Source organism: Heptranchias perlo, chromosome 3 (genome assembly GCF_035084215.1).
Source record: "Heptranchias perlo isolate sHepPer1 chromosome 3, sHepPer1.hap1, whole genome shotgun sequence".
NCBI classification, from domain to species: Eukaryota; Metazoa; Chordata; class Chondrichthyes; order Hexanchiformes; family Hexanchidae; genus Heptranchias; species Heptranchias perlo.
The window spans coordinates 90,770,182-90,785,828 of record NC_090327.1 but is presented as its reverse complement, the minus strand read 5'-3'; the positions used below and the strand labels follow the sequence as shown (position 1 = coordinate 90,785,828).

Here is a 15,647-nt window from a genome sequence, read left to right as displayed (position 1 = left end):
TTCTGAAAACCATATATATTGCATCCATTGTATTTCCTTTTTCTATCCAATCGATAACATCTTCAAAAACTCTATTAAATTTGTCTAACATAACTTGACTTTGACAATTCCATTCTGGCTGTCCTTGATTAACCCATGCGTTTCTAAATGCTCACTAATTATATCTTAAATGATGGATTTTAAGAGTTTGCCCACAACTAACATTAAACTGATTGATCTATAGTTATCTGATATATCACTCTGTCCCTTCTTGAACCAAAGTATTACATTGGCTACTCTCCAGTCCCAGGGCACAATTTGCTTATCTAAGGAGCATTGAATAATTGTGCTAAGAGCATCTACTATCTTCTCTCTGACTTCCTTAAACAGCGTAAGGTGCATGCCATCAGGGACCGGTGACATATCCATCATGAGCTCTTCAGAAGCTACCTCCAACAATTTTTCTACATCCTCCTCTAGTACACCTACAATCTCACTTCCAACATCATTTATAACAAAACAATGTAAAATATTTTAAAATAATTTTGCCACGCCATCTTCTACAACTAGATTCCCCTCTTTCTTCTCGAGCGGTTTTAATTCCAAGGTGTCATCATCAACAGGAGCATTCTTCAGCACACTTCTCCTCACATTTATTTATTTTGGCAGCAAAGGGTTTTTTTGCACACCAAAAATTACCTTCCCCATTAACAGTGCTGTAACAGCTGTTGCCTGGCCAGGTTTCACACCCCCAGCCAACTGTGCTCCTGGCCAGGCTTTGTGTCTAGGAACCCTATTTTAAATGTGGCCACAGAAAATGATTCCAGCCCTCGCTGCTGATAGCAGGGTGCACCTGTGCCACAGGCGAGTGCATATTCCCATACACTGCAGATTTGTACAATCTATTATTTTGTCTTTTTTAATTAAAACTCAGAGCAAAAGATAAAAAAGTCATCACATCACATCATCAATTATGCATCTCTCTTTATAAATAAAGTAGTTTTTTCAAGGCACTAAGGGAGAAATTGTGCAATCATTTTCAGAGGGAAGGGGCAAAAAATCCAGCTCTGCCCTGATTCCACCCCTTCTGAAAGGTAATACAATCAGGGGAAATGGGGGCTTCTTCTGTTTGCCCCGCCCCCGCACAACCTGGCACCAATTTGAGACCGGTTCTGAAGGAGCTCCCGGCCTAGCCCAGCAACACCAACAGATATGCTTCTGACTGGTCCAGTGGGATCTACATCTACTGAGAAGAGGAGTAGATTCCATACTGAGCCTAAAGTGGTCCCCAACATTGTGACAGCAGTCGCTCCCAGATGGATTGATTGCTGCGGGAAGAAGGGCTGAGACCACAGGGCAGCACATTGTGGTTCCTTACCTTTTCAGCCCAAGACTCCCCCTCTCAGAGCAGCAGTGTGCTGCTCCGAGATTATAATACTCCAACGGATGAGTGTCCCTGTTGCGCTGCTACAGGCCTGGCTGCCCACCCCTTTTAGGTAAATGACCCCTTCCTCAAGATTTGGGATGGGATCACAGCCAGGTCAAAGTGGCAAGTGGAAGTTCCACCCTGCCGCACTTCCAGTTGCACAATGGCGCTGTAGAATTTATCGTTACAAACCAGATCCTGTGAGATTATAGCAAAAAAAACTTATTGTCAATGATCAGAACATCCACTGAAAAAATGACTACTTTCTCCACACAATCTGTCACAGATATGCAAGAAACTACTATACATTTCAATTTTTTTTGTAGTCTACAGTACATCCTACAGGACAGATGTGTTGAAGGTGATTGTCCAATGATCAACTTCAGATAGCCGTGTGCCGCGTTAGATAATTCTGGTACCTAATCAGGATGAATAATTTCGTTAGTAACAAGTGCAACAAGATAAAGATTGTTACAGCATTTGCCAAGTACTGCAACTGAATCTCGAGCTTATTACTTACAATTACATAGAATGTTACAGCACAGAAACAGGCCATTTGGCCCAACTGGTCCATGCCGGTGTTTATGCTCCACACGAGCCTCCTCCCACTTTATTTCATCTAACCTGATCAGCATATTCTTCTATTCCTTTGTCCCTCGTGTACTCATCTAAATTCCCCTTAAATGCATCTGTGCTGTTAATAACAGTAAAATCTACAGCTAGTTAACAATGCATTGGAATGTGAACTAACTGTGATAAGCTGTGAGGTTTCTGTATCCCCCCCTTGTCATGTTTACCTTCTGCAAGGAGTGTTTTAAATGTTTCAGCTACTTTAATAAAAGTGGTAATTTCTTTGCCCTTCCATTGTCACCATAGGGGTAATTTTGCAAGTTTGTGCTTCGGGTATGGGACCTCACCGGTTGGGACTGCATATTAGACACTCCACACCATGGGGTACATTTTAATGTCAAGCTGGGAAGAGAGCGGATGGGGTGGGGCGGATTTCTGGAAGGGATCCCTTACTTACAAAATCATAAGGACGTCCTTCCGATTTTGACGTAAGGACGTCTTTCAATTTTTTTTAAGTAGGTTTCCCACCTGATAGCCAGCCAGATAGACAGGCTGGCTGTCGGTTGGACGGGAGAGCAACCAGGGAACGGATGCCAGCAGGTAAGTCTTCGATTGGGGTGCAGGGGGTGCATCGATCATCGGAGGGAGGGTCGGTCATTGGGGAGGGGGGATCGGACATGGGGGTCGGCGGCCATCAAGGGTTCAGTCACGGGGAGGTCGGAGCTTATGGTGGTGGGGGTCGGAGATCGTTGGTGGGGGGGGCGTTGGCTGATCTCATGTGTGGGATCGTGGCAGGGAAGCTTGTTGGGCCTGGAGGAAACACTCCTGCTCCTCCTGGCCCACAAGCAGTGCAATAAAGGCACTCACCTGTTGATCCAGGCCTTCTCGCCTCCTCTTACATGGCTTGAAGCAGAAGGCATGGGAATCCCAGCCTCCAGGAGTTAAAAAAATAAAAATACTCTTAAAATGGAGGCACGCAGCCTCCTTAAAAGATCTTACTGACTGACCCGCCTCCTGAGCCTCCAACTCACCCATTCTTAGGGTTAAAATTTACCCCATGATTTTCAATTCATTTAAATTAATGGATGGAAAGTTGTGAGGAGTGCATGCCTGAACTCTTAGATTTGCACTCCCAATGGGTGAGGCTCTACGCAGGGAGTGCAAACTCAGATCATTACCTTTTCTACACTTATCTGTTTCCTCTCTACATTTCCATACATTACTGAGAACAGAGATGCAGTTCCATTTGTTGGCAGCAGTTGGAGAGTGACCAACTAGCTGTTAGTTCTGTTTTCGAGTCAGGTTCTATAGCCAGACTCTAAATTCCTTTCAGGTGATTTAATCTGTTTTGTTCTTTTTTTACTGGTCTGGAGGAAACAAATTTAATTGAACATCTGCATGATGAACCATTTGTGATTGGTTTCTTTTTGTCGCTGCTCCCCATTGGTTTGATATATCAGTGAATTAGTATCATCTCTCCTTTAAATTCTCCATTTTATTGTTCATACATCAGAATTATTTTTAACAAAAACCGTATGAGTTTAAAAAATAAATTATTTGATCTTCTGTAACATTTCTTAGCCAAAATAAAAAATTGTATTTCTCTTCTAACTTTTGTTTTATTAATTTTACGCTCTATTTTTTAACTCTCTTTCCATTTGTTTCTCATACGCTCTCATTGATATCTCTGCATTTTTGTTTTCTTTTGGTTCTTCTCACTCTTTCTCCCTTCTTCTGTAAGTCTTTCTCTTTCCACTGTCTCCTATCCTTTTTATGATTCCCTTATGATTCACTTTTTTGACTTTCTTGATGTCTATGTCTGGTTTCGTCCATTTATCTTTATAGCTCGCTGTCTTTCACTGTGTTCTGCTCTGTATGCCTCCGACATGCTTTCTTCTTGTTTCTGCTTATCTCTCAATCCGTCCTTTTCCACTTACCTTCCGTGAGACCAATAGATCCGCTTGGAATTTCAATTCTCTGATAGGCATAAAAAAGATTGTATATCCTTCTGGGAGTGAGAGGCCAGGTATGTGTCTTTTGTTACATTGTGGCCATATCCTAGTCCTAGACCCCCCCCCCCCCCACTGCATCCCAGTACAGGGCCTGGCCTCCATGTTTCCTTTCAGACCAGGAGAGACTAAGGAGGAGCTTGTACTGACAGAAAGAAGGAGCAAAAAGGCCATGAACAGAAGTGAGCGAGCAGGGAGTCAGGGGCCTACATGGAGTCATGTATGACCAAGTGGAGGCCCATGAAAGTGAGGAAGTGGAGGAATTGGAGATACTTGGGCTGGGAGGTGGTGAATGGGGAGGCCAGGGCAGGAGGGAGCAATGGAAAATGCTAGGGCTTGCCACAAGCTGGAAGCAAGCAACAACTAAGTCCGCAGGTGAAGGAATGGAACTGGGAAAGGGTCAGGGGCAGGTTGAGGCAGTATTTGAGCTGCTGGGAAAAAAGGCAGCAGCATAATTGCTCCTGAAACCTGAATGATAATATAAAAAGGGTAAGAGAAACTGTGCAGAAATAGACTGTGAATTGTTTGCTGAATCCTATTGCGAGGCTGTTTAAATGAACTTGTATATACAGATCAGTCCCCAGCAAGTTTGGGCACCCATTTTATTTGGGCAGGTAGATCAATCTGTATAATGCACACATAAACATCAGGAATTGCATGCATACCAAAGTGAGAGTGACAAAATTTAATTTCAATATTACAATAGAGCTCCCACTTGCTTCAGGCCAAAGCTTCCTGCCCCATTTAATTTAGCACTGGAATTGCATGTGATCTGCAAAATTGGTGCACATCCAACATTATGGATCTCTACTCAATTTTCCAATTGATAACACCCATTTTACACCCAAAAATTGGACACTATTGATCGGAAAGTATACCCAACTGTGTGGAAATCACTGGTATAAATTCACACCTATCAGTCTTTGTCAAGGTGCTCCAACACACTCTACTGTGCCAACCTATTTCCATTTTTTGTTTCATTGATGTTGAAAGTATGCTATTAAAAAAAAAACTTAGTAAAAACATATGTCTAATTAGTATAACATTCTTAAAATTAAATGAATACTGTAAACATCTATCATCTAATTAGAAGTTTTGTTTTTGTAAGAATGTAATATTGTGAAGCAGTGTTTGATTATAGCGTTTCTTCTATGATTCCGACCCAAGAAACAAAGGTCATTGTTTCTTCAACCAAGCGTATCCCAGAACAGAACCACATCTGCAGTCAAGTTTCTGATAAGACAATATTGTGGCTGTACCAGAAAACAATTTCTGTGGCATATAAGCGTTCATAACTGTTCCTGTACCTCCCTCAACTAAACTGGCTGCAAAGTTCCAGGCTCCCTTCCTTGCTGCTCTGCCCGTTTCATGATCCTGCTCCCTGCCATTTCCTGGCCGAGACCTTGCTGCTGCTTGCTCCCAAATGGAGACTTCATTGCTTTTATCATCCGGCCCCAGACTTTGCTGCCGCTGCTTACATCTGATTGAAAAATCTACACCAGTGAATTCCTGATCTCGGCTATGCTATTATTGGAAACTGGTAAGCGAAATCCAGAGGCTTGTTACGAGGTATGAGGGAAAATCAGAAATCCAGTCACTCCATTTTGTTGTTACAGATGGAGATGGTAATTTTGAAAGACTTGGCTTCTACTGTCGAGTCTCGTTAACAGTAAGCGTGATAGTGGAGCTAGGGCTACCAGCCTTAATCTTCTGATCCACCCTTACCATTACTGAGGCTTAATGCTGGGAACAGTGCCTTGCAAAATTACCTCCAGAAAGCTAAGCATCTCTTTCCTTAATGTGGAGATGCCAGTGATGGACTGGGGTGGACAAATGTAAGGACTTGCACAACACCAGGTTATAGTCCAACAGTTTTATTTTAAATCACAAGCTTTCGGAGCTTACCTCCTTCGTCACCTGACAAAGGAGGTAAGCTCCGAAAGCTTGTGATGTAAAATAAAACTGTTGGACTATAACCTGGTGTTGTGCAAGTCCTTACATCTCTTTCCTTAGACTTAAGACCATGCTTTAAAATAGGCTGAAATGGGGTGAATTTCCTCTGGGGTTCTCCCGCTCACCGACATAACTTTGGCTGAAGAGCCACGGCAACATAGAAATATAGGAACTGAAGTAGGCCATTCAGCCCCTCGAACCTGTTCCGCCATTCAATTAGGTCATGGGTGATCTGTATCATAACTCCACCTCTCCACCTTAGTTCTGTATCCCCTTGCCTAACAAAAATCTATCAAGATCAGTTTTGAAATTTTAAATTGACCTAGCCTCATCAGCTTTTTACATAAGAACATAAGAACATAAGAAATAGGAGCAGGAGTAGGCCAATCGGCCCCTCGAGCCTGCTCCGCCATTCATGGTTGATCTGATCCTAACCTCAAATCTAAATTCATGTCCAATTTCCTGCCTGCTCCCCGTAACCCCTAATTCCCTTTACTTCTAGGAAACTGTCTATTTCTGTTTTAAATTTATTTAATGATGTAGCTTCCACAGCTTCCTGGGGCAGCAAATTCCACAGACCCACTACCCTCTGAGTGAAGAAGTTTCTCCTCATCTCAGTTTTGAAAGAGCAGCCCCTTATTCTAAGATTATGCCCCCAGTTCTAGTTTCACCCATCCTTGGGAACATCCTTACCGCATCCACCCGATCAAGCCCCTTCACAATCTTATATGTTTCAATAAGATCGCCTCTCATTCTTCTGAACTCCAATGAGTAGAGTCCCAATCTATTCAACCTCTCCTCATATGTCCGCCCCCTCATCCCCGGGATTAACCGAGTGAACCTTCTTTGTACTGCCTCGAGAGCAAGTATGTCTTTTCTTAAGTATGGAGACCAAAACTGTATGCAGTATTCCAGGTGCGGTCTCATCAATACCTTATATAACTGCAGCAATACCTCCCTGTTTTTATATTCTATCCCCCTAGCAATAAAAGCCAACATTCCGTTGGCCTTCTTGATCACCTGCTGCACCTGCAAACTAACTTTTTGATTTTCTTGCACTAGGACCCCCAGATCCCTTTGTACTGCAGTACTTTCCAGTTGCTCGCCATTAAGATAATAACTTGCTCTCCGATTTTTCCTGCCATAGTGCATAACCTCACATTTTCCAATATTGTATTGCATCTGCCAAATCTCCGCCCACTCACCCAGCCTGTCTATATCCCCTGTAGGTTTTTTATGTCCTCCTCACTCTCTACTTTCCCTCCCATCTTTGTATCATCTGCAAACTTTGATATGTTACACTCGGTCCCCTCCTCCAAATCGTTAATATAGATTGTAAAGAGTTGGGGACCCAGCACCGACCCCTGCGGAACACCACTGGCTACAGGTTGCCAGTCCGAGAATGTACCATTTATCCCAACTCTCTGCTTCCTGTTAGATAACCAATCCTCCACCCATGCCAGAATATTACCCCCAATCCAGTGATTCTTTATCTTGAGCAATAATCTTTTATGTGGCACCTTGTCGAATGCCTTCTGGAAGTCCAAATACACTACGTCCACTGGTTCCCCTTTATCCACCCTGTACGTTATATCCTCAAAGAACTCAAGCAAATTTGTCAGACATGACTTCCCCTTTGTAAAGCCATGCTGACTTTGTCCTATTAAATTATGTTTTTTCCAAATGTTCCGCTACTGTCTCCTTAATAATAGACTCCAAAATTTTACCCACCACAGATGTTAAGCTAACTGGTCTATAATTTCCAGCCTTCTGCCTACTACCCTTTTTAAATAAGGGTGTTACATTAGCAGTTTTCCAATCTGCCGGGACCTTTGCTGAGTCCAGAGAATTTTGGAAAATTATTACCAAAGCATCCACAATCCCTACTGCCACTTCCCTCAAGACCCTCGGATGTAAGCCATCAGGTCCAGGGGATTTATCCGCCTTGAGTCCCATTAATTTACTGAGTACCAATTCCTTAGTGATTTTAATCGTATTTAGGTCCTCCCCCCCTAGAGGCCCCTGTTTGTCCAGTGTTGGGATATTCTTAGTGTCCTCTACCGTAAAGACTGAAACAAAATATTTGTTCAGCATTTTTGCCATCTCCATGTTTCCCACCATTAATTTCCCGGTCTCATCCTCTAAAGGACCTACGTTTGCCTTAGCCACCCTTTTTCTTTTTATATAACTGTAGAAACTCTTGCTATCTGTTTTTATATTTTTTGCTAATTTATTTTCATAATCTATCTTCACTTTCTTAATCAATCCTTTCATTACTTTTTGCTGTCTTTTGAAGACTTCCCAATCTTCTATCCTCCCACTAAGTTTGGCTACCTTATATGTCCTTGTTTTTAGTCGGATACTATCCTTAATTTCTTTACTTAGCCACGGATGGCTGTCATTTCTTTTACACCCTTTTTTCCTCAGTGGAATATATATTTTTTGAAAGTTGTAAAATAACTCCTTAAATGAACACCACTGCTCATGTACCGTCTTACCCTTGAATCTATTTTCCCAGTCCACTTTAATCAATTCCGCTCTCATACCAACATAGTCTCCTTTATTCAAGCTCAGTACGCTTGTTTGAGAACCAACCTTCTCACCCTCTAATTGGATATGGAATGTAACCATGTTATGGTCACTCATTCCAAGGGGATCCTTAACTAGGACATTATTCATTAATCCTGGCTCATTACACAGGACCAGGTCCAAGGTTGCTTGCCCCCTTGTTGATTCAGTTACATACTGCTCAAGAAATCCATCCCTAATACACTCAATAAACTCTTCCTCAAGGCTACCCTGCCCAATTTGATTTGTCCAGTTAATATGATAGTTAAAATCCCCCATAATTATAGCTGTTCCCTTATTACATGCCCCGACTATTTCCTGATTAATACTTCTTCCAGCAGAGTTGCAACTATTAGGAGGCCTATATTCTACGCCCACGAGTGTTTTTTTCCCCTTATTATTCCTTATCTCGACCCAAACTGTTTCATTATCCTGATCCTTTCTCTGTATTACAGTGATTCCTTCCCTTATTAACATAGCCACCCCACCTCCCCTTCCTTCCTGCCTGTCCTTCCTGATTGTTAAATACCCTGGCATATTTAATTCCCAGTCGTTGTCACCCTGCAGCCATGTTTCTGTAATGGCCACAAGATCATACCCATACGTCGTTATTTGTGCCGTTAACTCGTCTATTTTGTTACGAATGCTACGTGCATTCAGATAAAGAACTTTCAAATATGTTTTGTGACACTTAGTTCCTGCTTTTTCCTTTTTTAACACTTTACCTTTTACTCCATACCTTCTGTCCCTTCCTGACACGCTTTCCTCTGTCTCCCTGCTCAGGTTCCCAACCCCCTGCCACAGCTTTGATGCTGGGTTAATCGCCTTACGCCTTCTAGTTTTCATTTTATCTGTCGTGCCTAAAGTACCTAAAGTACACTTTCTTTCCGCTGCTCTATGCTTTTCCCTTTCACTTGTTCTTGAACAACTGTTTGTACTATTTGCCTTGTAGATTTCCCCTGGGTCTTCCCCTCTCTTGCTGCTCTCAACTTTATTCCCTTCTGACTCCCCGCTCAGGTTCCCATCCCCCTGCCATTCTAGTTTAAACCTTCCCCAACAGCACTAGCAAACACCCCCGCGAGCACATTTGTCCCGGTCCTGCTCGGGTGTAACCCGTCACGCTTGTACAGGTCCCACCTTCCCCAGAACCGGTCCCAATGTCCCAGGAATCTAAATCCCTCCCTCCTACACCATCCCTGCAGCCACGCATTCATCCTGTCTATTCTCCTGTTCCTATGCTCACTAGCACGTGGCACCGGTAGTAATCCTGAGATAACTACCTTTGAGGTCCTGCTTTTTAATTTATCTCCTAACTCCTTAAATTCACCTTGCAGGACCTCATCCCTTTTTTTACCTATGTCGTTGGTACCAATATGGACCACGACTACTGGCTGTTCACCCTCCCCCTCCAGAATGCCCTGCAGCCGCTCCGTGACATCCTTGACCCTAGCACCAGGGAGGCAACATACCATCCTGGAGTCACGTTTGCGGCCGCAGAAACACCTATCTGTTCCCCTTACAATGCAATCCCCTATCACTATAGCCCTGCCACTCTTCTTCCTCCCCTCCTGTGCAGCAGAGCCACCCGTGGTGCCCCGAACCTGGCTCTTGCTGCTTTCCCCTGATAAGCCATCTCCCCCAACAGCATCCAAAGCAGAATATCTGTTTGAGAGGGAGATGGCCCCAGGGGACTCCTGCTCTACCTGCCTAGTCCTTTTACTCTGCCTGGCGGTCACCCATTTCCTTTCTGCCTGCGTATTCTTTACCTGCGGTGTGACCACCTCACTGAACGTGCTATCCACGATAGTCTCAGCATCGCGGATGCTCCACAGTGAGTCCACCCGCAGCTCCAGCTCCGAAAGACGGTTAGCCAGTAGTTGCAGCTGGACACACTTCCTGCACACATGGTCGCCAGGGACACTGGTAGTGTCCATGACTTCCCACATAGTGCAGGAGGAGCATATCACGGGTGCGAGCTGTGCTGCCATGACTTGCCTTGGACTCCTAGACTCTCTTCCCGCTCTAGGCCTCCCCTTTTATACTCTGCTCACCTCTCGGACTCTCCTGCCTCACCTGTGATGTCGCACAGTAGTTGTCTCTTGGTGCAGGTCTGCTGCTGCTTTTATTCCACAATCTCAGTCTTCTACTCTCAGGTCCACTGCCGCTCTGCGGAGAGGAGAGTTTTCCAGATTTCCATTTGCTTTTGTGTGAAGAAGTGCTTCCTGACATCACCCCTGAACGCCCTAGCTCTAATTTTAAGGTTATAGCCTCTTTTTCTGACTCTCCCACCAGAGGAAATAGTTTCTCTCTATCTACCCTATCAACTCCTTTAATCATCTTAAACACTTAAATTAGATCATCCCTTAATCTTCTATACTCAAGGGAACCCTGCTTTGTTATTTAACATATTTGCATTTGTACGTTTATGAAAACCGTTTGAGATTTATTATTCAGGCAGATGACCGAATTCCTGTATTTGAGAACATGTTTTTAATCATGTGTGGTGTCCCTTTTCACAAGCTCTTCATTTTAAATGTTCTCACTAGAAGGAGTTTGGTGGTGCTGTGAGAAAGAAAATTACACATTTATCCCCCCGAGATCAAGCCCATCAGATGGAAAGAAAGGCTTTTGTCTCTGATGGCTGTAGCATTCTACATGAAATGAGATGGAGTACTTTCAACTTAGTTCCTAGTGGGATCAAATTCATAGTACAAAACTGCATGTGGTGAAGGAAATTGGTGTTAAATTGGCAATCTCAGTCATGGCCGGATGGCTGGTGGGCGAAAGGAAAAATACACATGAGTGCAATCATTTATCAGGTTGGCATATAGAAGCAGCGTTACTCCGCATCTGACCTGTGCTGCACCTGATCTTGTGTGCTGGCACTGGGTCCAAAATGTAGAAAAACCTCCCATTCCCCAAAAACAAATGCCTCACCTTGACGAGCACAAAAAGGCAGCCTTTTTCTTTTAATCCACGCCAAACTTTTATTTTAATTTCTCTCACAGAATTTGACATACAATTGATGCTGCTCTACAGTTTCCAAATTTGATAAGCTTCCTTTAACCTTTCAAAAATGATTTTTTTTTTGTTCCTCATTTCACTTTATAATGGGCAATTCAAGCAGTAAATTGCCTGCATATTGGTATTACACCATAAAATCTCCCAACACTGCCAATGTGCAGCGTCGTTGCCAAGTTCAAATCTTCCCCAATTTTTATCCCAAGGCTGACAAAATAAGATTTTGTCACATATCTTTCAAGTCCTGTAACTAGACTATTTTTGCACTTCCCTCATTTATTTTCTGGTAAGAAGCCATGAATTAATTTTCCCATTCTTTCTTTTCTTTCGCTGCACCATTGCTTTCATGCTGCTCGATGAATTGCACATATTTTGGCCAATTTAATGAATCTTTTCAGTGGCTTATGTTGTCCCTGAACCTGTTCCAAGCTGGCGGCAGGAGTATTATTTACTATTTGCTGTGATTTAGGCTGCTGCAGCTCAGTGCCTTGTACAGCTGCTTCTTTCAATATTATCATTTTCTTGGTGTGTTTGGCTATAGAAGAGGGAGGATCTCTGTGGGTTGCAGCAGCTCACTAACTTGTGGTTGTTCTTCATTCAACTGAAATATTTATTGTATGTCAAGCTATAATTTACCAGTGTTCTATGTTGCCTGTCTCCACTCATTACATTGCAAACTGCCTCATTCTAAACTGGCTCATTTCAGCTGTCGATGTGTAGTTAATTAAACAACAATACCACCATCAAATTATTTTTTTTAATTAATTATACAAAATTGAAATAAATGATTAAGATTTAGATCTCTGCCTATTGTTAATGTTATCCATGTTGGAGACATTTAATGCTATTTTAATATATGTTTTCTGGATGGCACATTGGACAATAATACTTCCTTCTCTCTACTTTGACCTACATTTGAATCCATCCAAGACTTCTGGATGAAATTCTGCTCTCATTGACAGCTAGGGGCTGTATTTTTTTTTATTCGTTCATGGGATGTGGGCATCGCTGGCAAGGCCAGCATTTATTGCCCATCCCTAATTGCCCTTGACAAGGTGGCGGTGAGCCGCCTTCTTGAACCGCTGCAGTCCGTGTGGTGAAGGTTCTCTCACAGTGCTGTTAGGAAGGGAGTTCCAGGATTTTGACCCAGCAACGATGAAGGAACCGCGATATATTTCCAAGTCGGGGTGGTGTGTGACTTGGAGGGGAACGTGCAGGTGGTGTTGTTCCCATGTAGGTCCTTCTAGGTGGTAGAGGTCGCGGGTTTGGGAGGTGCTGAAGAAGAAGCCTTGGCGAGTTGCTGCAGTGCATCCTGTGGATGGTGCACACTGCAGCCACGGTGCGCCAGTGGTGAAGGGAGTGAATGTTTGGGGTGGTGGATGGGGTGCCAATCAAGCGGGCTGCTTTCTCCTGGATGGTGTTGAGCTTCTTGAGTGTTGTTAGAGCTGCAGTCATCCAGGCAAGTGAAGAGTATTCCCTCACACTCCTGACATGTGCCTTGTAGATGGTGGAAAGGCTTTGGGGAGTCAGGAGGTGAGTCACTCGCCACAGAATACCCAGCCTCTGACCTGCTCTTGTAGCCACAGTATTTATATGGCTGGTCCAGTTAAGTTTCTGGTCAATGGTGATCCCCAGGATGTTGATTGTTGGGGATTCGGCGATGGTAATGCCGTTGAATGTCAAGGGGAGGTGGTTAGACTCTCTCTTGTATGTACAATGTAGTTACCAACTGTCCATGATCTTTCTGGACAGTATGTATTTCTGGCCACCATTTACACTGCTTGCCCCAGCCTTCAAAAGTGTACTGACCCTTGGACAAAGTAAATCGCCCTTAAGCTGCTTCATTAGATACCGTGTGTTATCTCTTCTATGTATGCTCAATGTTTCAGTGCACGTGCAGATTGGATAACCCACAAAGGGATTATAGGGAGATTTCATCGGTAACCAGGGTTTCCTGTGCAAATGTGCGTTGGCAAGTACAATGCTAATACATCTTCACTGCACTAACACCCAGACAAGCACTCGCCTTTGAATTGATTATTGTCCTGTGGGTTATGGAGATAGGGAAATTTATAGTTTCTTTCTCATTTTAATTGCTAAACGTACGTCCTGTTGCTCAATGTGACATTGCTGACTTTGAGAGGGAGAAGATCCAGTTGTCGTGATCCATATCAGGACCAACGACATAAGAAAGAAAAGGGAGGAGGTCCTGCTGAGGGATATCAGGATTTAGGAGCTAAATTAAAAAGCAGGACCTCAACGGTAGTAATCTCATGATTATTACCCAAGTCATGTGCTAATTGGCACAGGGACAAACAGATCAGGAAGGTGAACACGTGACTGAAGGAGTGGTGTGGGAAGGAGGGGTTCCATTTCATGGGAGACTGGAACCAGTATTGGGACAGGAGGTCGCTGTACCATTTGGTGGATGGGCTGCACCTGAACTGGGCTGGTACCAAGGTCCTAATGGAAAGGATAAATAGGGTATTAAAAGGACTTTAAACAAATAAATGAGGGCTCAGTCAGAAACAATAGTAAAAATGATAGTTTAAAGATTTAAAAAAGGGGGATAAGAGCAGTGTTCAGGTCACAAACAGTGATATAGATACTCCAGGTTAAGGGAACACTAAAATAACTAAAGTAGTTACAGCAGGAGTGACAAATAAGAAACTTCTTAAGTTGTTTGAGAAAGATAACATCAGGGCAGAAGGACAGGTTAGGGTCTCTTGCCCAAATAGGAGTTTTATATACTATTGCATGGAGTATAAGTAATAAATTGAGTGAATTAAAGGCTCAAATACAGCTTACAGGGTATGGTATGGTGGCCATTACTGAGATATGGCTGCAAGCTGGTCGTGATTGGGAGTTAAATATTCCAAATTAAAGGTCTTTGGAAAGGATTGGGAAACTGGAAGAAGAGGAGGGGTAGCCTGATTGATTAAAGATATTATTACAACATAAGTAAGAGAGAATATCGGTGAGGGAAAGCAATCAGCAGAGACTCTAGGGTAAGAATTGAGGAATGAAAGGACTTAAAACTGTAATGGGAGTTGTCTACAGTCCTCCTGATAGCAGCAATGAAGTGGTAGCATGTATTAATTGAGAGATTAGAGAGGCTTGTAGCAAAAGCAGAGTTGTTTTAATGGGTGACTTCAATTTTCATATAAATTGGGAAGAGCATAGTAGCTCAGGTAAGAAAGACAGTGGATTTCTTGAGTGCATTCAAGATAGTTTTCTGGAGCAATATGTTCTAGAACCAACAAGAGGGCAGGCCATACTAGATTTAGTAATGAGTAAAGAGCCAGACTTAGTTAATCTAACAATAAGGGAATATTTATCTAAGTGATCATAATATGATTGAATTCAATGTTAGGTTTGAAAAAGGGAAACTTAACACTGTTAGTAAGATTTTAGATTTTGATAAGGCTAACTTTAACGAGATGAGACAGAGACTGATGACTGCAAACTGGGTAAATCTACAGATGAACAGTGGGAGATGTCCAAAAAAGAATTTAGCTTAATACAGGACCAGTATACACCCCTAAGGGGTAAGAACTCTACTTATCAAATAAACCAGCCATGGTCGACAAAAGAGGTGAGAGATAACATAAAACTAAAGGAAAAAGCATACAAAAGTGCAAAGAATAGTGTAGATCCAGGGGACTGTGAGAGATATAAAGAAAGGCAAACAAAGACAAAGAAGATAGTAAAAGCTGCAAAAAGGGAATACGAAAAGAAACTTGCAAGGAATATCAAGATTAACCGAAAAAGTTTTTACAATTATATTTCAGGATAAAGGGTAGCCAGGAGTAATGTGGGCCCTTTAAAAACAGATGGGGGTAATATTGCAAATGAAAATAAGGAAATGGCAGACTTGTTGAATAATGACTTTGTGTCAGTCTTCACAGTAGAGGAAGAGGATAATATACCTGACATTCCAGGGAAACTAATAATGAATCAAAGACTGGAACTCACTAAAGTTAACATAAGCTAGAAAACCGTATTAGAAAAAATAATAGCACTGAAGACTGACAAATCCCCAAGACCTGATGGTTTCCATCCAAGGGTATTAAAGGAAGTAGGTGAGGAAATTGCAGATGCTTTAGCCATAATCTTCCAAA

The 15,647-nt window shown here is 42.8% G+C and overlaps 1 protein-coding gene across 1 annotated transcript in view; it reads left to right on the top strand.

Annotated features, from left to right (window-relative positions):
• The window catches only part of csmd3b (CUB and Sushi multiple domains 3b), a 1,733,930-nt gene that overhangs the window by 1,452,704 nt on the left and 265,579 nt on the right, over positions 1-15,647 (top strand). The window lies entirely within an intron of this gene.